The sequence below is a fragment of the Stegodyphus dumicola genome, chromosome 1, assembly GCF_044657685.1.
Source record: "Stegodyphus dumicola isolate Sdum_Otavi_A_Nest chromosome 1, ASM4465768v1".
In the NCBI taxonomy this organism is placed as follows: Eukaryota; Metazoa; Arthropoda; class Arachnida; order Araneae; family Eresidae; genus Stegodyphus; species Stegodyphus dumicola.
The window spans coordinates 217,358,463-217,384,404 of record NC_140768.1 but is presented as its reverse complement, the minus strand read 5'-3'; the positions used below and the strand labels follow the sequence as shown (position 1 = coordinate 217,384,404).

The window sequence follows — 25,942 nt, the reverse complement described above, 5'->3', positions numbered from 1 at the left end:
GTGAATGAAACTTGGCTCAGACCTAATGATAAGTTCAAGATCAATGGTTACAACGCATTCAGGACGGACAGAGACCATAACAGGGGCGGCGGTACTATGATATTAATTAAAAGGCATCTGCACGCCAACGAGTTTAAAATTCCCAATAGCAGCAGCATTGAAACCACTGCGATCGTTGTGCATTCGTGCACAAATGAGTCGATTGTCATCATCTCCGCTTATAATCCCCCCAGAAACATTCTCACGAACAATGACTTGCAAATTTTTAGCAATATCACTCACCCTGTTATTATAGCAGGGGACCTGAATTCTAAACGTCATAGCTGGAATTCTCAAAGAAATAACACAAATGGCAACAAACTTTATAGCTATGCTCTTACGAATGACCTGAGAATTTTTGGACCAACAGAACCTACCAGGTATCATCATACAGGCAGCTCGGATGTTCTCGACATTGTTATTAAAAAAAATATCCAGCAAATCCCTTTCCTACAGGTGATTAATCAATTAACCTCTGACCATCTCCCTGTTAAATTTACTTACCATGGCTTTGAGAAGACCTTGCCTTTAAAGAAAATTATAAACTGGCAGAAATTCAATAATTCTCTGGAACAATTACCTGCACACCCGGCTCTTGCCGATATTGTAGACATTGAGTACAATATCACTAAGATCAATAGTAAAATTAAGAAAGCCCTTGATGATTCCACCAAATTCAAAGATTATAAGAAAGACAAGCTCCCCGACCACATCATTGAGAAAATAAAAGACAAAAACCGCATAGCAAAAATCTGGCGAAGAACAGGCGATGCCACTGTTAAAAGAAATCTGAACAGAAAAATTGGGAACATCAAGACCCTCCTCCTAAAGTACAGATCAAATTGTTGGAACGATTTCTTACACTCCATGGATTTCTCTCCGAATACAGTCTGCCGTATTCGAAATTCCTTAAGGAATACTAATAACAGAAATATTGGTCCTCTCCACACCAGTAGTGGAATTGCTTATTCTGAACATGACATGGCTGAAGCCCTTACGCAGCATCTAGAAAAGACTTTCACCAATCATGCCTCTAATAATGATGAGACAGATGAAGAAGTCGATAATTTCATTAACCACCTACCTGACAGAAATTGTAATAATCATTTCAACCCAACTTCTCCAATAGAAATAAGTAATATAATTAGCAACTTAAAGTCCAGGAAAGCTCCCGGCTACGATAGAATCACCAATACGGTTCTCAAAGATCTCCCAAGAACCTACACAGTCCTCATTACAAACATAGTCAATGCTTGTATGAGGCTATGGAAATTTCCTGTTATGTTTTTACCACCAATCCTCGAATTCCATATCACAGATTATGTTCCTACTGCATTGATATAAATATTAACAAGACATAGTGCACAATAAAAATTAAACTTTATTTAGGAACATCGCGCACACTGCCCGACAGCCTGCCTGTGTCGCTCTGCTCGCTACTCGTAAGAAACTTCTCCTCTAGGGTTGCCACACTTATCGGAGGGCGCAAGGCGCGCTCCTTATCGCCATCACCACAGAGTTTCCCCCCAGTTCCTTTAATGGCTATTCAAAGGAACGACATAGGTTATGAAATTATCTCAGAGTATCCGTACTGTCGGGTATTTTTACATGATTACAAAATTAAAATATAAAATTAGAAAAGATCAAAATGAAATTCAATATATAACAAGGTATTGACACATATAATAAACATGAAATAACAAGAAATATGTTAAGATATGAATTTTAAAAAAGTGTTTTAAATTGTTATGTAAGAAGCAAGTTTCTTAGGGAAGTGAACATGTCTTCCCGATCTGGTGACAGTTTGTGTCTTAGAGAGTTCGTTTGCAGATTTATTCTGCTGAACTGTCTTTAAGTCTTTATTTGTTTTTAGTTCAGGCAAATTAGAGTCCGAAAGCAAATAGGCTGGTTTCACACGGTCTATAGACACAGTAGATTTCAGACCGTTAATATCAATTGTGAAAGTTTTGTCCGTTCTAGAAAGAACTTTATGCGGACCTGTATATGGTTGGCACAGAGGTGGCTTTACTCGATCGGCACGTAAGTATACATGCGTACACGACTTTAAGGTAGCACTTACGTAACATTTTTCTTGGCAATGTGCAGATGTTGCTATTGGATTCAATTGTTGCATTCTACGCCTAAGATTCGTGATAAATTGTGTGTCATACGGAGATATCTTAGATGACGCTATCATATCACTAGGCAGCTTGAGAGTTGTGCCGTACACCAGTTCAGCACAAGATGACTGTAGATCTTCCTTTACGGCTGTCCGAATACCAAGCATAACAACTGGTAGTGTTTCAGTCCAGTTATTGGTCTCGTGAGCCTTGAGAGAAGATTTTAAATGTCGATGAAATCGTTCAACAATGCCGTTTGACATTGGATGATAGGCTGTTGTTGTGATTCTGTTCGTACCCAAAATGCGCGTGAATTCTGCAAAAAGTGCGGATCTCATTTGAGAACCTTGGTCTGTTATTATGATCGATGGGCAGCCAAAACGAGATATCCAACAGTTGAAGATGGCTCTGCAAATGGTTTCCGTTTTCATATCCGGGATGGGAATGGCTTCAGGCCATCTGGAGAATCTATCTATTAGAGTCAAAAGGTACACGTTGCCTTCTGATGGAGGTAACGGTTCGACGATATCCATATGGATTTCTGAAAAACGTGCATCAGGAAGAGAGAATGTGCCCAGTGGTGCTTTAGTATGCCTAGTAATTTTCGATTTTTGGCAAGATTCACAGGATTTCACCCAATTTTTGATATGACGTTTCATATCGGGCCATACATAACGAGAACAAATAAGCTTCGTAGTAGCTGCAATTCCTGGATGTGACAGATTATGCAGATGATTAAAGATGAGTCTGCGAAAGGAATTCGGAACAAATGGACGAGGAATGTCTGTTGATATGTCACAAAGAATATTACCATCAGAATATTGGCACGGTTTAAATTCCAGTTTCAAAGATGATGTGTTGTTTTTGAGAAGGTCTTGTACCTCCGGATCATGCCGTTGAGCTTCCGAAAATTTTTTAAAATCCAAAAATGGAGATTTTGTTATGGAATCAATTTCGATTCTTGAAAGAGCGTCAGCAACGACGTTTTTTGAACCTTGCACATGCCTAATATCAGTAGAGTACTGAGAAATAAAATCTAAATGGCGCAATTGTCGAGGTGAACATTTATGAGGGTTCTGTTTAAAAGCGTATATTAACGGTTTTTGATCCGTATAAATTATAAAATTTCTGCCCTCTAACATGTGTCGGAATTTCTTAATTGCAGAATAAATTGAAAATAATTCCCTATCGTACGCGGACCATTTCTGTTGACTTTTATTGAGTTTCATAGAGAAAAATGCTATAGGTTCCCATGTTTGTTGAGACAATTGCATAAGTGTGCCGCCTATTGCGACGTCTGAGGCATCTACCCAGATGCTTAGCTGGGCTCCGGGAATAGGGTGTCTCAAAAGGGTAGCCTGAGCAATGGCATTTTTGGCAGCAATAAAGGCTTGTTCAGCATTCTCGTTCCAATTTAATTGTGGGGATGAATCCTGAACACGAGAACGAGATTTCTTTTTATTAATATAGCCTTCTAACAATTTTATTAAAGGAGAAAGAATATGTGCTGCTTTAGGTATGAAACATCTGTAAAAGTTAAACATGCCTAAAAATCGGCGAAGCTGAGTGAGAGTGGTAGGTTGAGGAAAATCTAAAATACATTTGACTTTGTCAGGAAGAGGTTCAATTCCGTTTTCACTAAGGTGAAAACCTAAGAAATCAATAGATGTTTGACCAAAGGTGCATTTTGAAACATTTATGCAAAGTCCATATTCCTGAAGTTTGGAAAATAAAGCTTTCAAATGCCTGCAATGTTCCTCAGAATCTTTAGAGGCTATGAGCAAGTCATCGACAAAAGCGTAAACACCTTCTAAATCCCGCGTGACTTCATCTATAAAACGTTGAAAAGTCGCGGATGCATTGCATAAGCCGAATTGCATACGGATACTTTCGAATAAACCGAATGGTGTGCATATGGCGGTTTTGTGGATGTCGGCTGGGTTAATTGGTATTTGATGGTATGCCTTAATCAGGTCGACATGACTAAAAATTTTAGTACCGTGCAATGCAGCAGTAAAATCGGCTAAACATGGAATAGGGTATTTGTCTTTTATTGTTTGAGCGTTCAATGCTCGATAATCTCCTACAGGTCTCCATTCCAGACTTCCCTTTTTTGGAACCATGTGAAGTGGGGATGCATAATTGCTGCTCGAAGGTCTCAAATGCCCCAATTGCATCATAGTTTGAAATTCTTGTTTTGCTATTTTTAAGCGATCTGGAGCTAACCGACGAGGTTTTGCAACCACAGGTGGACCTTTAGTTATGATATAATGAACGGTGTTGTGTTTAACAGGTTGGTTAGGATCTGGTAATCTATTAACTGAAGGAAATTCTTTTATAATTTTGTGATATGGTGTATCACTAAATACAGTTTTTACTGAATAAATGCTTGCATTTTTCACGCAACCGACGGTTTTAAAATGCGTTTTTAAATCTTTGAGACATTTGTTTCTGAGATCAGGCACCAATTCAAAGAAATGGAGAAAATCTGCTCCAAGAATGGGTGTACTAACATTTGCTATAAGAAAAGTCCATGTAAACTGTCGTCTTAATTTGAAATCCAAAGAAAGTGTTTTTTGACCATAAACATGAATAGTAGAAGAATTAGCAGCGAAAAGTGTTTGTTGGGACGAATTCCGTTTTTGAGAATTATTTGCTGGAAGTAAGGACACGTCAGAGCCGGTATCGACCAAGAATGAAAGGTTTGTTCTACGGTCACGAACGAACAGGCGACGTGAAACTTGAGGCAAAGAATAAGTCGCCTCTATTCTTTGCTGGTTTCGTTTCCCTGCCATGAACAAGGTTTTGTACATTTGTCATCTCTACACTTTTTCCCAAAACGTCTATGATACCAGCAAACAGAATAATCTCTCCTTTTGGAATTGCTTCTTTCCTTATTGCGATCTCCGCGATTTGGCGAGCGACCACGAGAAAGAGAAATGCGATCAATACGTTTGTTTAATTTTTCTATTTGTTTAAATAATTTATCCTCAAGAGACTGATCGACTGTGCGAGAAACGGCACAAGTCCCTGGGGTTGGATTTACTTCTAAAATTCTGTCGGCAATTTCTGCAGCTTTATCTACAGTTAAATTGGACACCGCTGCCAAAATAGACTGAACAGTCGAAGGCAAACGTTGAAGGAATAATTCTAACATTAAGTTATCAGGAACATTTAAAGATTCTGCTCGACGTTTCATATTTCTAAGCAAATCGGAAGGTTTTCGAGAACCTAATTCTTCTCCAGATAATAAATTGGCGAATTTCTTGCTGAGAAGATTCTCCTGAACGATTTATTAACTCAGTTTTAAGCTTTGCATATGGATCAATAGGGTCTGGTTTCATAAGTAAATCCCGTACTAGTGATGCGATATCTGGAGGAAGATGAGAAACTACATAATTATATTTAGTAATGGATTCTGTGATAGGTTTGGGGGTGGCAAGAGCAAAAGTACTTTCACACATAATAAACCATAAAGATGGGTCTGATCGGTTATAAACCGGAATTTGGACGGCATAAACATCAGACATTGTGCAAGGTTTTTAAGCCAAAATAAAAGCAAAAATTTAACTAAAGAAAATGAAATTAAATGATAAGTAGAAAACAGAATTATAAAATGATCTATAATTAGTACTCATCTGTGATCCGGAGGACGAAAACCGATGTAATCCATTACTTCTGGTTTGGAGATCTTGAGTGATGGCTTGTAGTCAAAACCGAAAGTGCTTGAGAACTGTTCATACGATTTAACACAGTCCGGGTTACCATTATGGAAATTTCCTGTTATGTTTTTACCACCAATCCTCGAATTCCATATCACAGATTATGTTCCTACTGCATTGATATAAATATTAACAAGACATAGTGCACAATAAAAATTAAACTTTATTTAGGAACATCGCGCACACTGCCCGACAGCCTGCCTGTGTCGCTCTGCTCGCTACTCGTAAGAAACTTCTCCTCTAGGGTTGCCACACTTATCGGAGGGCGCAAGGCGCGCTCCTTATCGCCATCACCACAAGGCTCAATTACTTTCCGCAACAGTGGAGGCACGCGCAGATAATTACGTTTGTCAAGCCGGGGAAAAACCCAAAGGACTTGAACTCCTACCGTCCGATCAGCCTTCTCCCCAGTTTGGGAAAGGTATTTGAGCGTGTGCTCCAAAAGAGATTGACTCAACATTTAGAGGATAAGAAATTTATATGTAAAGAGCAGTTTGGTTTTAGAGCCGGTCATAGTACCGTGCACCAACTACTGAACGTTACAGAATTTACTGCAGGGTGTGCAGGTAATTTGCAGACTCCTTCGCAAAAAAGAACACAATCGCCAACTGCTTTCTAGATCTAGAAAAAGCATTTGACAAGGTGTGGCATGAGGGTCTCCTCTACAAGCTGCACCTTGCTCATCTGCACATCAGTTTTATTAAGCTCATGAAAAGCTATCTTTAAAAACAGGACCTTTCAGGTAAAAATTAATGACTCTATCTCTTCAAGAAAAAAGAATTAAAAGCGGAGTGGCTCAAGAAAGCGTTCTGGGACCACTTCTGTTTAATATCTACACGAATGATATGCCGGTTCCTTTGAATGCAAAAGTAGTGAAATATGCCGACGACACAGCAATTTTAACTAAGTCGCTAAAACCTCAGCTCGCTGTAGATAAACTTGAAAGCGCAGTAAATATCATAGCACACTATTATGATTCATGGAAATTAAAAGTAAATCCGTCAAAGAGACAAATTCTCCTTTTCAGACGTCATCGGAAGTTCACTCCTGTGAATGTAAATATAAAAATTAATGATCAAGCCCTAGCAATTGTTTCAAGTACCAAGTATCTAGGAGTGGTCTTCGACTCACAGCTGTTATTCAAAGAACACACGGAGTATACCTTGCGCAAAGCCACCGCTGCTAAAATTTCTCTTTACCCTTTAATAAGAAGAAATGCTAAATTAAATATCAGTCTCAAGAAGAAGATCTATACCAGCTTAATAAGACCCACCCTACTTTATGCAGTGCCTATCTGGGCCACTGTGTACAAGACTTATAGACAGAAACTACAGGTCTTTCAGAACAAAATACTCAGACAAATTGTTGACTCCCCATGGTTCGTACGTAACCTGCAGATACATAAAGAAAGTATAAAAATAAGTATAAAAATAAGACCCATAGCTGATCAAATTCTCACCACGAGCCACAATTTCTATGCTAAAATAGAACTTTCTCAATACGAACATATCTGTGATCTGATAAATTATGATCCTACTATAGAAATTGCAGCAAAGCGCCCAAGAGGCATCTTCCATAACAGCAAATGGTGAAATGTGTATATATTGTACATAGTACTATTATCTTTATTTTATCTTCATTGTGTCATTTTACCAGTGTCTTTGAAACTTTATAGACTTATGGACATGATCCATGTACCTGGATCTTCAAAGCACTGATCTTATATTTGTCATTTTCATGATATTTTTATTGTTATAACAGAGAATTTGTAATATTGTGGACTTATGGACATGATCCGTGTACCTGGATCTTCAAAGCTCTGATTATTTATTGCTAGTGTAATATGTTTTTCACCATTTGCTACTTCGCTCAAATACCGCCGTCCCTATATGTACATAGTGTATAGTTTCAGTAACTCATGCGCCTCAGTGTTTGTACAAGAACTTTAGTGTTTAATTTCTCAGACCAAGACTTCACTGAATTGTGATATCTACTATTTCAAGATGCATTGGCTGTGGACAGTTCACGGGAGGGTGACCCCCACGTGACTACCACTGTCCAATCTGTGTTTTACAGCAAGGATGAATTTGAATATTTTGTTTAGCTAATCTGTTGCACTTAGTTGTGCTATTTGTATTAATTTAGATCACGATATTAGTTTAATTATTCCAATCTGGATAACCTGTTTCAAAACTTGATAATTATTAATATATCTAATATTTCTCATTGCAAGCGTAAGCTGCTTTGCTCGGAGTCTGAACTTGGGTGGGTTACCACCCACGTGACAGGCTCCTGCCAATCATCTCCCTCCACTCCACCTACATTTCACAAAATTTGTCAAGTTTCGCCTAGTTGGCGCGGTGTAAATCGCCTTATTTAAAAACTTAAGTACCAACGCCTTAGGGCAATTTAGCAACAGCTACGGTTAAAATAGCGGTTGGCTACTAATTGCCGCATAGCCATTGACTCGATTTCGATTTCTCAGTTCATTAGTTAGTTAGTTCTTGTTTTAAGAGTTTGTTTAGAAAACTGCTCTTGTAGACTGTAGAGAATTCGCGGATTAGCTTTCTTTAGCTGTTTTGAATTACGTTCTGTTGAACGTTTGAGTAGTTAAAAGATAACTACTGTGAGATATTGTAATACTGTACGAATATCTGAGGAAAATTTAAGCACTTTGTTTTATTTGCTGAGATAATAAAAAAATTTTTCTTCATTTTTCATCGGCTTGTGCATTCAATTCATGACGAACCCGTACGCATGCAACAGTATATTAAAAATGGGTTTCAATGTAACCTATGATTTATATCAAAGTATTAATATTTTATAATATATATATCTATTAATATTTCATATATATTTAAAGTTTTCACAGAACCACAGTATTTTAGCAACTTTTTAGCGCGCGTACTAAAATTTATCTTCTTACTAATATTTTTATATATATTTAATATTTCAGAATGATAATTCGTTTTCTTTGTGGTATAGTATATATATTGTTACGAAATGTAAAGGCACGGTAAGATAGCTTCCCGCAAAGCAGTTTTAGGGTTGCCATAAAAAGGCAAGGGAAGGCAAGGTTGGCACATTTGGCGAGAAATCGCCCAATTGGCGAAAAAATTGGCGATATACCATGGACTGTTGGAGAACCTTCTGGAATGAATTCTTACCGGTTTAGCCCAGAATGTTCCCGAACACAAGCCGAAAGCTATATAAGCCCTGCCGGTCCGCACTCAGTTAGCGTGTCTCTCATAGAGAGTGTGTGTGCCTCGTCTAGCGACTCAGTCCCTGCGGAGTCGATCGAGTTGACAGCTGGGTGCCGAGTGGGTCGTCGAGCTCACCGAAGGAGTCTCTTAGTGTATCGCGGTTAGTGCATAGTCGAGAGAGCGTGTTGAGCTCCGGGAAAGACTGAACCGAAGAGTCAGGAGCTGTGCTCGTGTGTCGTCGAGTGCATCGCGAGTTGTAGCGTGGAGAGCCTCGAGAGTAAGGGGAGTTCCGAGAACGACCAAGCAGAGTCGGGAGCTGTACTCCGGAAAGTAGAGTCGGGTGCTTTGTAGGAAGCTGTCTCCACCGTGATAGCCTGATAACCTGAAGGCCGTGTTGCTGATTGTGTCAGCGTGTTTATAGTAGACCTTCGACGACTGTAAAACGTGTTTTGGAGCTGTCCTGACAATACTGACAAGTAAAGTGTGTTTCGATAGTTCATAAAGTGTCGTCGTTATTCACTCCAAATCTACATGAACCCCGTACGAATGTGAAGGAAAGAAATAACGCAACAGCTGGTATCAGAAGTAAGAAAGAAAAAAATCGTAACAATTGGTGTCAGAAGTGGGATTTGAGGGTGAATGCCACTGACAAGACCAATGGAAGATCTATTAAGACAGCTCGTGACTCCCTTTGCGGAATTCCAAGAAAAAATGGAAGCCGGACAGGAGAAGTTGAAATCCGGATATGCTGAGATAAAAGCTGGATATAAAGAGATTACAGCTGAGATAAAAGCTGGATATAAAGAAATGACTGCTGAGATCAAAGCCGGACTGAAAGAGATGAAAGCCGGACTGGAAGAGAAGAAAGCCCGACGAGAAGAAATAAATGGCGGCCAAGAAAAGGTGCGAGAGCAACTCCAACCGCTGAAAGTGGAGCTTGCAGAAGAAACTGTAGCCGTAAAAGAAGATGTCAAAATGACAGTCGTGGCATCTGGAGAATCCAAGGATGAAAAAATGGAAAAAGTAGCTAACGAACTGCCTTTGAGAAAGATCCAGAAATAAGCGATGAAATATCTAACGAGATTAAAGAAAATGAACGAAAACATGAAGAAATAAAAGACGGGAAAGAAGATTTTGATTCTCAAGTGCGTGAAGTGGAAGAACGTGAAAATGCGATTGTTAAGTTCGTCGAAACTGATAGTGAAGTTACGAAGTCGCAGGCAGCAAGTGTTGAAACATCTGAAAGTGCATGTGATGCAGAGATGGAAGAAGCCTATGTGCAGCTTAAGTAGTGCACTCCAGTATTGCAAGAAAATTCACTCACTTTGCAAACTATGTGTGCGTCTCATAGTGCAGGTTTTGCAGACAAGGACTTGATTCTAAACCCGGATACTTCTGTTTGTAAAGGATCGGATTCTATTCATGATCCTGGTGCAAACATCGGAACTGGTGTTCAGGAAATAGAGGTAAATAAGCATGTACCATCTGCTAAAGATACCAAGGTGAACTATACGCATGCTGCGTATGATCTACAGAGTGGTGTACGAATTGTTTTAGATCTTCCTGTGGATGAAAAGCTTGAAAGAACTGAATCTCCATACTATGGTATGAAAAACAGAAATCCATCTGAGAACTGCAGTGGAAAAGGTTTTGACCAGGGTATATTTTAATGGAAAGACAGAGACTGAAATTAGACTTTAATTTGATATTAGATCTTAGATTTAATTTTATATTTAGATTAGATTTAATTTAGAGATTAGATTTAATATTAATTAGATTTAATATTAATTAGATTTAATTAGAGATTAGATTTAATTTTATATTTGAGACCTTAATTCGAATAATTTTAAATTGTTATGCGTTTAATTTGTGTATATGACTTGTACATACTGCAAATATCTGTTTCTTTAGTTATGTTATTTATTTATACCTTATGTTTGTTTCATTACGCTTTGTTTGTATCGAATTATGCTTCTGACCAAGGGTTGTATTGCCCGGGACGGGCAGTCCTTGGGAGGAGGCAGTGTTACGAAATGTAAAGGCACGGTAAGATAGCTTCCCCGCAAAGCAGTTTTAGGGTTGCCATAAAAAGGCAAGGGAAGGCAAGGTTGGCACATTTGGCGAGAAATCGCCCAATTGGCGACAAAATTGGCGATATACCATGGACTGTTGGAGAACCTTCTGGAATGAATTCTTACCGGTTTAGCCCAGAATGTTCCCGAACACAAGCCGAAAGCTATATAAGCCCTGCCGGTCCGCACTCAGTTAGCGTGTCTCTCATAGAGAGTGTGTGTGCCTCGTCTAGCGAGTCAGTCCCTGCGGAGTCGATCGAGTTGACAGCTGGGTGCCGAGTGGGTCGTCGAGCTCACCGAAGGAGTCTCTTAGTGTATCGCGGTTAGTGCATAGTCGAGAGAGCGTGTTGAGCTCCGGGAAAGACTGAACCGAAGAGTCAGGAGCTGTGCTCGTGTGTCGTCGAGTGCATCGCAAGTTGTAGCGTGGAGAGCCTCGAGAGTAAGGGGAGTTCCGAGAACGACCAAGCAGAGTCGGGAGCTGTACTCCGGAAAGTAGAGTCGGGTGCTTTGTAGGAAGCTGTCTCCACCGTGATAGCCTGATAACCTGAAGGCCGTGTTGCTGATTGTGTCAGCGTGTTTATAGTAGACCTTCGACGACTGTAAAACGTGTTTTGGAGCTGTCCTGACAATACTGGCAAATAAAGTGTGTTTCGATACTTCATAAAGTGTCGACGTTATTCACTCCAAATCTACACGAACCCCGTACGAACGTGAAGGAAAGAAATAACGCAACAGCTGGTGTCAGAAGTAAGAAAGAAAAAAAATCGTAACAATATTAAAGAAATACTGATTATATTATCACCTAATATAAATTTAGGAGAAGTATCAAAAAAGAATGAACCCATATGTAGGAAGTTTAATTCCGAAAATTGTGTTTTAAAGTAACCTGAATGTAAATTATTAAAAATGTTTTACGGGGACTTGATTTAAATCATGAAAACAAAATTTCATACCTTGAAATAGAATTTAAATTAAAAGCAAGTAATTATCTCTATGGATCGGAAATTAGTTGACTTTTCAAGAAGGACAAACCAACTCCCGTTCAATGAGCAATAATTAATAAATACGAAGGTGTTTCGTCGTTTACTCAAGTAAGAATGGTGATGCTAAACTGGCAAATTAAGTTAGGCCAAAATTGTAGTTTTGTGAAGTGATGGGATTTAGAACCAAAGTAGAGTACCAAATAACACATTCTGAATTATCCATTTTCGCTAATACAAGATTATAAATTTTGAGTGAAAAGCAATTTATGTATTAAAATTTATAAAATACTTGAGTAAATGTTCCCCGACACCTTCGCTTTCATGCATGTTAATTCGAAACTATTTGTATAAAAATTAAACAGTTGTAATCTTAATTGGAATTATGAAATAGAACTCAAAGTAAAAAATCTTGTATTAGCGAAAATGCTTAATTGAGAATGAGTTATTTGGCACTCTACTTTGGTTCTAAATCCCATTACTTCACGGAACTACAATTTTGGCCTAGCTTAATTTTCTAGTTTGGCATCACCATTCTTACTTGAGTAAAAGATGAAACACCTTCGTATTTATTAACTATTGTTAACTGAACGGGAGTTGGTTTGTTCCCCTTGAAAAGTCAACTAATTTCCGATCAATAGCAATAATTACTTGCTTTTAATTTAATTTTTTCAAAGTTTAAAATTTTGTTATTCATGATTTAATTCCAGTCCCCGTAAAACATTTTAAATAATTTACATTCATTAAAAACATTACTTAAAAACACAATTTTCGGAATTAATTTTCCTACGTATGGGTTCACTCTTTTTTGATACTTCTACTAAATTTATATTAGGAGATAATGTAATCAATATTTCTTTAGCAAATAATTTGTTATTATCTTACTTTGCAGCTATTGCGCAAGTATTAGAAAAACTTGTTTTCGAACTAAGTGAATTTAAGATCATTCAACATTATATATATACGTCAAACGATTTGTACTATATCGAAGGAGTTTGAGAAAACGAATTCAAAAATTAATGTGACTCTTCAGTTTAGTGATGCAGCCACGGTGATATTTTTTGTCTGTAAAGCTTTACTACCCTGCGATGTTTCCTATTTACAGGCCGGATATGAACTGCAGGCTGGCTTGTCTGGCAGCTCCGGGGCGTTCATCTCGGCTAAGAGATTTGCATTTCACATTACGAATCCCATAGAACAGGACTCATCATCCCGCTGCTGAAGGGAAAGGAAAATATCGTGTATACATTAAAAAGAATAAAAAAAATCCAAAAAGCAGAAAGAAGAAAGAACTTAGAAGAAGAAGTCGGTATCAAGCTTTTGTGACGTCACTCGAGAACCAGTGTCAAAGACTACATCCATCCAAAACTTTTTCCAGGTCGCTACCCTCGTGCCTGCATTACAGGTTGAGGCTGGTTTTCTGCCCGACCACTTTCCTCGGCAGTCGGATAATGGTGTGGTGTTATTTGCATGAGGAAACTGGTTTGGCGCCTTTTTCTCTCAGCCCAAATCGTCGGCCGCTGCAGCAAAGAAGGAGAAGTTGTTTTTCTTCTTCTTTTTGCTGACGCATAATCCGAGCCAAGGGTGACTGATCAGTCGGGGTTGTGATGTGTTGGGCTGGGATGCTTATAGACGGAAATTCCAGGCGGAGCCCTCAGGGCTTCGAACGTTTCAAAATATTAGTGGCGCGGATGGATGACGGTTTGCGAGACGATATTCGAAATCCTTGTTGTTCGCGTGGGAAGAGAGATTGACGAAACATTATTTTTCGCATCTATCAGGATCTAGCAATCGTTTACGATTTGCATAATCCTCTGACTAACATCTTTTGTATTTTATCAGTTGGAAAATCGTGATAATAAGTTAAGTGTAGATATTTGCGAAGTGAGATTTATGTCAAGTCTAATTTCTTCGTATTTAGAAGGTAGTATTTGCTGACGGGGGAAAAAAGTAAACTACTAATACCTGTAACTACTAGTAAACTACTAGCTGTGCCTAGATATTTTTACGCTTAAGGCAAATAAGTAAATGCGCGTTCCGATATACATTGAAATTAACTGTATCTGTATATAGCTATACAAAATTCTGCCATAACTCGTATGATATTTTTAATAACTATATATTCGGAAAATCAATACACTTAATAATTTAGAATTTTTAAATGAAAACATTAAAAGTTCTCTTTTTTTTTTTTTTTTTTCATAAATAGCAAATGTTATTTAAATAATGTAAATGTTATTAGAATTAATTTGAAAAGTATTACATTTGTAATCAAACTTTTTGTAATTTAATTTTTCTTGCTTATAATGAAATAAAATCGACAGTAATTATTTTCAAAATCTACCTACACAGAGATAAGTGAACGTTTTTTAGGGAAAGGCGGGCAGCTTTTTTTTGAAGTTCTTTTTGAAGCTTTTTTTCACCCTAGCATTAGTAATTGGCAAAGTTAAAAATATTCTTAACGCATTTTTCCAAATTCAGATATAATTGGACTAGACTGCATTCCTGAATTATTTTTAAAGGACCTGATTTTGCTTTAGCTAACAGAAGTTATGGAAATAGCATGGAAAGCTAGATATTCCTGACGGAATATCTGAAGCATTTTCATCATTTGGATACTTAAATGCTAAGCTGCTCATTTTCGAAATACTCAAATCCAATGGCATTAATTTTTCATCATTTAGAAACTAGAAAGATATCGTGCTCGTTATCTAATATCTGAAATTAAAAGCTCTCTCATTTCTTTCATTTCTACGATGAAACAAATATTTTTCTGACAAAATAAAATCTATCATCAATTGATTATTTATAAAAAATTTTCTTTCACTTCTTTTCATATTCTGTGATATACTTATTTTAAAGTTGAATTTTCACATAAAAATACATTCTCTCATCTTTTTCGTAAAGAAAGAGATATTCCTCCTATTATGCTTGTTTGTTTAATTGAATATGTAGAATATAGAGGAACTATTTTTCTAAATAAAGGAATTCCTTCGTAGAGGATTTTCTAGCGGAAACTGGCTTCTATTTAGGTTACACATGTGAGAAACCACGAAATGTTGACCCATTTGTCGAGATTCGATATTAGATCAATCCCTTTAGTTAAGGAAGAGGTTAGTTAGTTTAGCATGAATTTTTGGGCGCAAGTTCTGAAGAATATGCCGCTCTTTTTACTGCTTTAAATTGCTTTAAATGTGCTATTTTAAAATGGTGCTTCTCGATGAATTTGAAAACTAAACGTACATAATAATTTATTTTTTAAATGCATTCTTAAAATTTCGCAACTAATTTGGCTCTCCTCTAAGCAAGTGCCTGAAGCAAGTGCCTCACTTGTCTCACACTTGTCCCAACTCTGCTAATACATTTCAGAAAAATAAAGAAACATGTTCGAAGAGCTGTGGCAATAAATTTGAAAGTGAGCCACCGTTATTCATCTTAAAATACTAAATAAAAAAATCTGAAAGAGATTTTAACGGGTTCCCTGAAAGGGAACCTTTCAAATTTTAATACGATTTATCAGTAGAGATGGCTCAGGGAGAATAGCGAAACATTTTACAGAATACTACATGAACATATATTTAGATTTAAATGGAAACGTTACATATGTTTTGCACATTTGAAAAAGGGGAAAATATATGATGAAATTCTATAAAAATATTTAATATTTTTATTTTAGATACATTATGAATAAAATGAATTTTTTTTAAATTAGTCAGATTACAAAGTAAAAAAACAAAAATAATAACATTCCGAAGAACTGGATCTGTTGCTTTTAAATAGCTCAGTTTGTCAATCATTAACAGAGAGATTAAATCTGAAAGATAAATATCTCACATTTTGCAGAATGGCAACAGGTTCGAAGGAAAAATGAAACAACGCGTTTACAGTCGACCGAAAATTGTGTTTCGAGAAGAATTACCCTTGCGAGCAAATAACGTATTTTATTAGTTTCTTTGGAAATAGCAATGTACTTACAAGAGAGAAATAAACAAGTTGGGATGTATTATTGCACTCATCATGAAAAATTAATCGTCACCACCCTGTAAACTCCAGTGCTTATCAACAGGAAATTAATTATGATATATACTGACAATTTGTTTTCCAAAACCAAAAATTAAATAGCATTTTTTTTTAATAAAAATGCTTATTCATCCAAAGTTTCTCATACTGATTTAATAACATAAAATTTCAACGTAAATTTTGAACCTATTGATTTCTAACTAAATAATGTTATGTGGAGACCAAAATGACTTCCTTGTACAGCCTATTAAGTTACACACATTTTTTTTATTTATTTACTTTTTAACCTAAAACACCTAAAACACCAAATTTCGTTAAATTTTTTTAAAATAAAATTGCTTTTAAAATTAAGAGTTTCTACACAAAAAGAGCAGTTCTTCAATTGGGCAGAAATACAAAATTTTCGGCGCACGAAACTGAAAGTTAACTTTCGATCTCACTGTTCTAAAAGACGCTCAAGCTGGTGCACCAACTGACTAATTAACTATTCTGCTAATAGTTTCAAATATAAAGTAATGCTGGCCTCGTTAGATCTGGCGCCATTTGATCTTTTAAATGTTTGTTATTTCTGCTATTATTGCATGCATATTAAATAAAATTAATATTATGTTTAAATGTATACTAATCATGTCTACCTGTTATTTGTGTTACAACAAAGCAGACGTTCAATTTAATTTGTGAATTTCAAATTGTATTGAGACTCTATTGTAACCTGTCTGTGTCTTAGATAAATAAATACTGGATGTGGGGCATACGGTAGGATTGCACGATGTACCATAATAGGTAAACACTAGGCCATTTGGAAAGTTTTGGCTGCCCATTCCCTCACCCTTTCTTTGTAAATTCTTCTAAAGCAAGCATAATTTTTTTCATTAGCTGAAAGGGCGTTAACCCAGAAAGGCTATTAATTTCGTTTTGGCATTTTGCGTCGAAAACTTTAAAAGTCTGAATCACTTTTCAAATTGACTTAACGATTTCAAAGCGAGCAATGCTCGAACAAGCACTGTACGCACTGTACGGGGAAAAAAAATTATCTCTAGCGTGCGAGACTGTGTATCGGAAATTCTATATGCATATCGGAAATGTGCTCTTTTTAAATTATTTTGCGATATTGCTGTTGAATTGAATTTTATGGTTTGCAAAGAATATGATATTTAATAAATAAAGGTAACACATAAAACGTTAAAAAGAAGTCCCATTGGGCATAATATAAAATGTGAAAGCTTTCAGATTATATTTTTAATAAATTTTTATAAATTAATTTTTTTAATTAAAACTAAAAGTATTTTTGAAACTTCAGTTTTGCTGTTATAAAATTTATGACTGGTTCATTATGGTTAAATTAAAATCAACCTTTCAAGCTCCAAATCCAAAAGAAAAAAAAAATATATTTCATTGTCAATTAGACGAATGGCCTCAGCCTGACAAGTCGTGGGCTGCATGTTGCTCCTGGGTAATTTAAACACCTTCCAGAATATCTTCTTGAAGGTGTTCATTTCCATAGAAGACAAAACTAATCTAAAATCATGAGTAACAGTCCCTTAATATATCTGCTTAAATTTCATGCCGTTAGCAGGGGCGTTTTCATCCTGTAATATGAAATCACTTTTTCTAAAGCAGATACAGGACCAGTACATGGATGCAATTGAGTGGCATAGATTTTACCATCTGCAATGTGTAATCTACCCACTTCCTAATCTTAGATGCAACTCTAAATAAAAATGGCAGTAACATGTAATGTTTAACACTGCCGTAGGATTTTGAAGCCTTTGTTTTGTAGTCGTAGTATACTATCTCCCTTTGTAAGAAGAAAAAAATAGCTGTTTTATAACCTTATCCAAATGTATTGCTGTCAATCGATTTTTTATTACCGTTTGCGCATAAGCGAAAGGGGGCGGTAACTGAACTATATTTACCACTTACTTATCAAGTTCTCTCAGTAACCAGAGCAGATAGTCAAGTTCAAAAGAACAAGATTGTGGTCGTCCTGCAAAATAATTTTCTTCTCTCTATCTGTTCCGTGTGCACTGTCTAACCAGTGGCCTTAAACTGGCAGTTCGCGAGCCGCATGCAGACTCTGAAGCAATTTTACGTAGCCCGTCCGTAAAATTTCCGTAAAAGAGTGTGTTTTCTCTAAGTTAATTAGTACTATTATGGCAAAAATTTCAGAGCTTAAGATTTTAATGATTTAAGCCCCTTTTACATTATTTTCCTTGTCATTAAAAACGAACATGAATAAATCCCCAGAAAATCTACGAACGTAACTACTAATTAACTTACACTGTGATATAAATTTTATTATTCAAAGATCTGAAGATATAGATTTAATTAAACGTTTTTCGTACATGTCAAAAGATAAATGCCCTCAGCAAATTTTGCAATAAGAATAATAGCTCTGTTGGGGAATAGTTTCATACGTCAACAGATTTCTTTGTCAGTAGCTGAAAATTAATAAGTCTAAACAAAGAACCAGACTGACTGATAATCAAATGCAATTCATGGTAAAGATAATTTCTAGTAATTTTTCTGGAAGTTACAAATTTTACCAAAATCGAAACGTCATACAGTATTGTAGCTGAAAGTTGTAGTAAACACTGAAGAGGTCAGTAATTATTTTCATACAAACATATAAATTCTTCTTGGTACTTTTCAAATAAAAATTTAATAAGGAAAAAAATAATAGGTCGTGATTATTTATTCTTAAATTTTTTCTCGTTTGAGAAGTTTTCGATATTTGTATATTTTCAGTTTAAGTTAAAAGATATTTAGCAATTAATTCAACGTATTAAAAAGAATATTTGAAATGAATGTTAGTCTGAAAAAATGATATTTAACTATCAATACATTTGAATTACGAAGTACAATCCAGAGAAGTTTTTTGCAGATACCGCTAATTTTCAAACAGGAAATAAATATTAACAAAAAATTTGAAAGGTAGCAGGTTTAATATGAAACGCAAAGAGGAGTTTTTTCAGTTACACGCACATGCGAATTTCGAGAGTTTTTGGGCTAATGTCCCTTTGAGCTAAAATATATATAAAAAAAGTATATCTTTAGCATATAAACTATTCAGAATGATTCAAATAATGCACAGCGCATGCTCCCTGCAAAATTTCAGTGTAGTGAGCAGCCAAGATTACGTTCCGCACAGCTATAAAAAGCTAATTATAAAAAGTATAGATTATGGTCTGATGGCAGATAGATACCGTGAAGTAATGTGCAAAGAAAAAATATTCTAAACTTCCACCCTTTCTTGATGCATAGAACAGCAGAGCAAAGTTCTACACTGGGAATAAAAAGTCATAAAGACACTTTTCCTTTCAGAAAGAAATTCTCTAGAACCTCCAGGCCAGAATATTTTGCATAAAATTTTTGCACTTGAAGGTAATTCTGTCTTTTCGTATCTTCTTCATGGAAAACTAGGCTTTATTAAACACTTGTTAAGGAATTACAAAAAAGTGAAAATGCTTTTAAGTACCTTAAGAAATTTTCTTATTAGCAAAATCAAAAGAAAACACTTTTGTCTGTCTGACATTATAAATCTACTTCCTGCTCAGAGAACTCGAGACTGCATGCAAAGGATTACTCATTACAACGGAATGAAATGTATGATGTGAGAAAAGTCTTTTAGCATTTACATTAGGAACAGAAATTTTTTTAAAGTTATTGTAAATAAACGTATAATAAACTATTTAATTTTACACTTATAATTCAAAACGAAATATATATGTAAATCATCAAGAAGTCAATATACTACATTTCAATTGCTCAGTTAGTAACGCAACTTCGATTTAAAGATAAAGATAAATTAAGAAGTTTTTCAAACACTTTTCAGTCGATTTTCATTGTATTTACTGAATTATTTTACCCAAAAGTTTTGCGTTTTAAATAATTTATTAGATAACGCTTATTTTCACTATCTTTCTATACCTTAATTTCCGAAACAATAAAACATTTTGTAGTATTGGAGGAGGTATATTATCCCATTCCTCTTGGCCATCTTTCCAGAGTCCAAAGAAAGGTTGCAGGTCGAAGTTTGGGCAATCCGCTTTTTTAAAAAACCAAAATAAATGTACTCCTAAAGCTCAAAATTCCATGGGTGATACGTCAAGAAATTTATTATGGGTATGAGGGAAGGTAATGGCTGTGATACCCATTTCTTGTTCCATTTTTTAAAGGATGGAACAATGGATATTTTGACGTGTGGCTGCTTCCTTTGTCTTGATGCAGTTCTACTGATTGATGGCACTTTAGGTAAACAGAAGGTACTTCATATTTGAAAATTGGGTATAAAATATGTTCCTGATAATATATAGAATTGATCTTAAAATTTTTCTCCACTCTCTTTGTTTTTAATTTGACGTTATAGGAAAAACAAACGACAATCATATATCCTTTTGAAAAAGTTTCTTTAGATTCTTTGAATTATGTTTTAATATTTTTTTCTCCTCTTTCATCATAATAAATGGATCTCTTTTATTCCAGTCATTTAAATACACCTAAGATTCGTCTATAGTGACAACACTTTTCCCTTTTTGTTCGATAAATGTTTCTTGCTACGCGTTTTGCTTTCGTCGATATGTCCCAAAGACGATGCATATTATGTTTTTTCGTCTTTTTAAGTTTGAAATCAGCATTAATCACTTTGTTTACAATAGACACAGATCATTTTAAAGATTTTGCAGCTGTCCTTTGATTTTCAGGATTTCCTTTTAACATAAAAGATATTACGTTTGAAACGTTCAAAACAATCCGCTTGGAACATTTTTCTTCTTGAAGTCGAACTTTGACATTAGCAATAATACCTATAGCAGCTAAGGTTATCTGAAAAGCATGACTTTCACATCGTTTTTCAATAAGTAATTGGTAATAATGTTCTTAGGAAAGAGCGCAAATATAGCCTTCTATTTATTGCTTTTTTAAAAGCACCATTTTGTATGAAAACAAAACTGCCAAGTAGCAGAAGACAGTTTTTACTTTTAAAAATATAGCTGCAGTTAAAAATAAATTTCCAAGCAGACTTCATTTTATAGCAAAGCAAAATTGTGTAAAAAGTGTGCGAACAGTCTCCGTATATCTCACGGAATGGCACCTTTGATTTAAAGATAAAGTTTATTTTGATTTAAAGATTTAAAGACTAATTTAAAGATAAATTACACATCATATATCTCACGGAATGCAACATCTTGAAGAAGAAGCAATTTGACAGGTTGTGCAGAAGATAAAAATCTTATGCCACAGAACGTAGCAGCAGTTCACAGATCAATTTGCCAAACCGCGTAAATGATAAATGCCCCGGCAGAGTAACAAAAAATGATGTAAAAAAAGGGGGGATTCTAAATTACAGATGAGTAATCTTCAAGCTTTGAAGATTCTGGCAGCCTGTTAAGCTGCGATTTTTTTTTGGGGGGGGGTAACCTTTGCCCTTGTAAAAATAAACATTGAAAAACATTTTAATTATAAAAATGTTCGCTATTTTGCTTCAATAGAACAATCACTATTTTGCTTCAACTTTATGCATAAAAATATAACTATTTTATATTATTTTAGGTAAGTACAACAATAGAAATTTTTAAAAAATATCTAGGTAGTCATCTTACAAGTTTAATATTACGATCAACAAGTTATTTAAAAAATTGTTTGAAACTTTGATTTTGACTCACAACGCTAAGAGGTATACCGCAGAACACGATTTGAAGACTGATCTAACACCAAAACTTCCTTCTATGATGACTGGGATAAAACAGGATGCTTGGAAATTTACTTAAAAACATGGCTATTAAGTTTCCTATGAATCGTTAAAAGGTTAATTGAAGGATTCAAAGTTTAGAATGGATTATGTAATTTAAACTAAACAAATGGGGACTTTTTAACCTCATCTCCAGACCAGTTTTAATAAAAAGCGCCTCAGGAGATCCAACATCGAAGAATTATGTATCGGAAGACCTAGGGTATAGTGCCCCCTACATTAAAAAACATAAAATTTAAATAGTGGAGCCTATCTCCGGTACTTCTCAGTTTTCGAAATAAATTATAATTTCAGCCGGAGTGCACCGGAGCAATAAATAAAAGGGCTTCGGCATTTCGTTTATGTAAGTTTTAGCAGATAAATTTTGTCTTAATAGTAAACATACCTTAAAAAAAATTAAAGTTCTAACTTCTGAATGCAGACCTCTCTTTCCGTCGCACTCAAACCTTGCACAGAGGTTGTGACTTTTAAAGGAAAAAAAAAAAAAAACCTCCAATTATATGTCAAAGGCTTATTCTCCAGAATGTGCAATGACTTTATGAGAGCGAGCAAATTTTGTGTTCCACAAATTACTAAAAGTGGTGCCCTGGTCGTGCACGTTCCACGGTAGAGACTTCCTATTCTAGAGCTCCTGTAGACTTTCCGAATCATGCAACCAAACGGGGGGGGGAACTACTGCAGTCACTTGTACAGGGAAGTCTTGCGTTTATTCCCCCGTTGTTACCGAAATTTCTGCTTGACGGCTAGAATTATATCGACAGGACATCACGATCAGAAAGTCTTTAACGCTCCTCCCTTTATTTTCAAAGCTTCGCTTTTCCGTTAAAATTTCCTTCCATATTCTCATACTGTTTCTAGAATTTTCGCTGTTCTCCTTAGTGGAGCTTGAATCTTTTTATCTTCCTTGGGGTGCTGCAAAAAAGAGTGGTATCTGTCATGCCTTGGAATAGTACATTATACGTATAATCAGGGCTTAAACTCAAATGGAGATCGTCTGAGCTGTTTGTTAGCTTCTAAGCGGAAATGTAATTCCAGCCAACGCCCCAAATAAGACAAGATTCGATATTTTTTTTTCTATTTAACTATTTAAAATTAATTTAATAATTTATTAGACTTCTCTTTATCTCTTTACATTTCTCTTAATTTAAACTTAATTATTTTAATCTTTAACTATTATGTTTAATTTATTTTTTCTTTTGTTCCTCACAATCTTTCATAGGACTCCGGCATTTCTAATTTTAGAAATTAAGCCCTGCATAAATATACGTATATATATATATATATATATCCACCTCTATACTCGGCTTAAAAATCTTTACCCCCCGGCCTTTATTTTCGCAGGGTTTTCTCTTATACTTCCAGTTACAAAAGTGTTTTGAATGACGAAAATATTCATGTTTCAGCAATGTGAAATTTTTAAAACTATTTAGTTTTCGACAAGCAGCGAAATCTAACTTTTAATGCGGTCTCCCGTTTCCTGTACTAATTAATGCTTGGGAAAGTCTTATACTTGATAAAAAAATAAAATTATAAGAAATTTGACTCCCGAACGACCAAAAATGCCCGGCATATTTTATTTTAAAATTTTGAATTTCTGATTCCATATACAGTTTGCCTTGAGGGACCGGTTAATTAAGTTACAATAATTCGAGGAAATAACTTTAAATGAAGTGCAGAAAAAAGTGTGTATAACTTAATAAGCCGTGCAAGGAAGTTGTGGTGTCCACATTAGATACTTTTTTCTTATCAGTCGAGTTTCTCATATAGGAGAAAGGTGTGGTAAATTAAAAAAGGTTTGCTTAAAGAGCAATATATATATATATATATATATATATTTAATTAGTTCGAAATCCAGATAAATACCAGCTACAAGGTCTTTCAAGGTCAGTTCAAAAACGTAAAACGGAATTTGGATCAAAGGAATTCCGCATCGTAAAAGGATAGATCAATCGTATAAAATAAATAAGTCGGTTATAAGATCAGTGACAAAATAGCGATTTGCTTCTCTCTGTTTCTTTTCCCTAGTATTCTTTTTCAAAACACGAATAATTTAATAAAATATTTTTTTTTTAAATCTGAAAGCTTTGAGATTTTATATTACGCCCAAAGGAGCTTTTTTTAACGTTTTGTGTGTTACCTTTATTTATTAAATCACAATACGAGAAACATACATACATTTATGCAGATTATTCATTATTTAATTTCTTTAAATATAATACAACGCTGTAATATTTGGTGGCAACAATTTAGAAAGTGATTTGCCGCGTATAGTGAATCGACGCAAAATGCCAAAACGAAATGAATAACCCTTCTGGGCAAATTGTCCCTTGGGCTAATTATTTGGTATTATAGTTCGTAAACTGCTGTTTTGGAAAATGCGAAGAGAACTTTAATAATTTAAAATGAATAATATTTTTGTGATTAAAACCTAAATAGTACAACAGTTAAGTTTAAATTTAAAATATTTTAAAACTGATTAATGAGCACCAGACCCAATGCATAATCTATGGAACTACAAATATCTTTTAATTGCATTTGACCCATAAATATTTTAATTAGATATATTCTAGATTATACATTAATTAGTATAATCACTAATACATTAGTTATACATTAATTAAATACATTACAAATCACAAGAATTACACAAGAAGTTCCATCGGTCAGCGTTATTATTAAAAAAAAAATATGAATTGATTGAATCAGAAGTAGGTGTATTGCTTTTAGAGCGCGCAACTTGTTACACAATGTGTAAGTTTTATTACTGAGTTGCTTTTGTGAATATATAAGGTTTTATGTTAAGTAACCAGTTATATGTGAAGTTTATCTGTACTTTCACTTCTATTTTCTTCATTTCCCAGCAGAATGCAAATTAGTTTAATTTATAAATAAGAGCAGTGTTCTAGAGATTAGAGAGACAGCTTTTAGTAGTATTTACTGATCATCACCTCTGCTGCGGTCCTCCGCTGATTAAAATGGCTTCGGCAAGCCGCTTTTGCTTCTCAAATACTTAGGGTGGAGCCAAGGCTTTTTAAGGCATGTTGCATTTGAATTTTCACATTCAATTAAACTTGAACGTATGTTCTAAATTACAGCACATAACATAGATTTGCTTTTGATATACTTTCAAGTTTTAGAAAACCGTCAGATTGTTTATAAATACTTCAATAATTTAAACATTCATTTTCAATTTTGATAGCTGTAATTAGAAACCAGACAGGATCTGATCTAAGTCTTCTGACGGTTCTAGTAAATTTAGCACTTAGAACAGTGTAGAGCTATATAAACGCTAATATTACGCATAAGTTTTACTCACCACTTTTATTTGAAATCTCCATTTTACATATGCTTTCGCTAGTCTCAAGAACAGCTCTCATCAAAATTCGGAAATGAAATTATCCAAACTACAAGTTTTTTCAGTAGAAGTGGCAAGAGGCTTGACTTCATGGTTATTTTCTGAAAATGTATATAAAATCAAATCTTAAATTAGTATCGGTGGTCTGGTTTTATTTCCTGTTTTTACAAAAATTAAATGTAAACGTCTAGTAAAATTCATAATTTAGAAATTTACCTCCGGATGCTAATAGTTTTATGCCAACGGCAGTGAAAGCTCGAGTTCTGAAATTAGCAATTTAGTATTATACAACTGGGAATGTGGAATATACACACTTAAAATATTTCAGTTTATTTAAAGCGAAAGTAATCTTTGGTCTAACTGCAGTGGAGATTAGATAAAACAATTGTTATGCTCACAAAAGTAAACAAGCTGACTTGTAGCTGAAACTGTTCATCATATATCATGTATAATCACTGGTTTATCACAATAAAATGATGATAGAGTAACCTAAAAATTTTTTTCTATTCAAAACTGAATCAGTTCATATGAACCAGAGTTAACAGTAATTAATAATTAAAGATAATACTAATTGAAATAAATAACATATTTTTAAAAATTTCGTAAACACTTTATTTTGTTAAATTTTGAGTGTAGAATTTTGTAATGTTCAAATAAGTTCAGGAGTTAGTTTAATTTACAG

At 35.0% G+C, this 25,942-nt stretch overlaps 1 protein-coding gene across 1 annotated transcript in view; it reads right to left on the bottom strand.

The window, feature by feature from the left end:
• Nucleotides 1-25,610, bottom strand: part of LOC118179414 (uncharacterized) — a 245,971-nt gene extending 220,361 nt beyond the window's left edge. Inside the window, exons 1-2 of the mRNA XM_085825583.1 lie at nucleotides 25,477-25,610; nucleotides 25,222-25,361 (exon numbers count right to left, since the gene is read on the bottom strand). The gene's annotated coding sequence lies outside the window, so the exon portion shown is untranslated. The remainder of the gene's footprint in view (nucleotides 1-25,221; nucleotides 25,362-25,476) is intronic.
• Nucleotides 25,611-25,942: the final 332 nt, after the last annotated feature.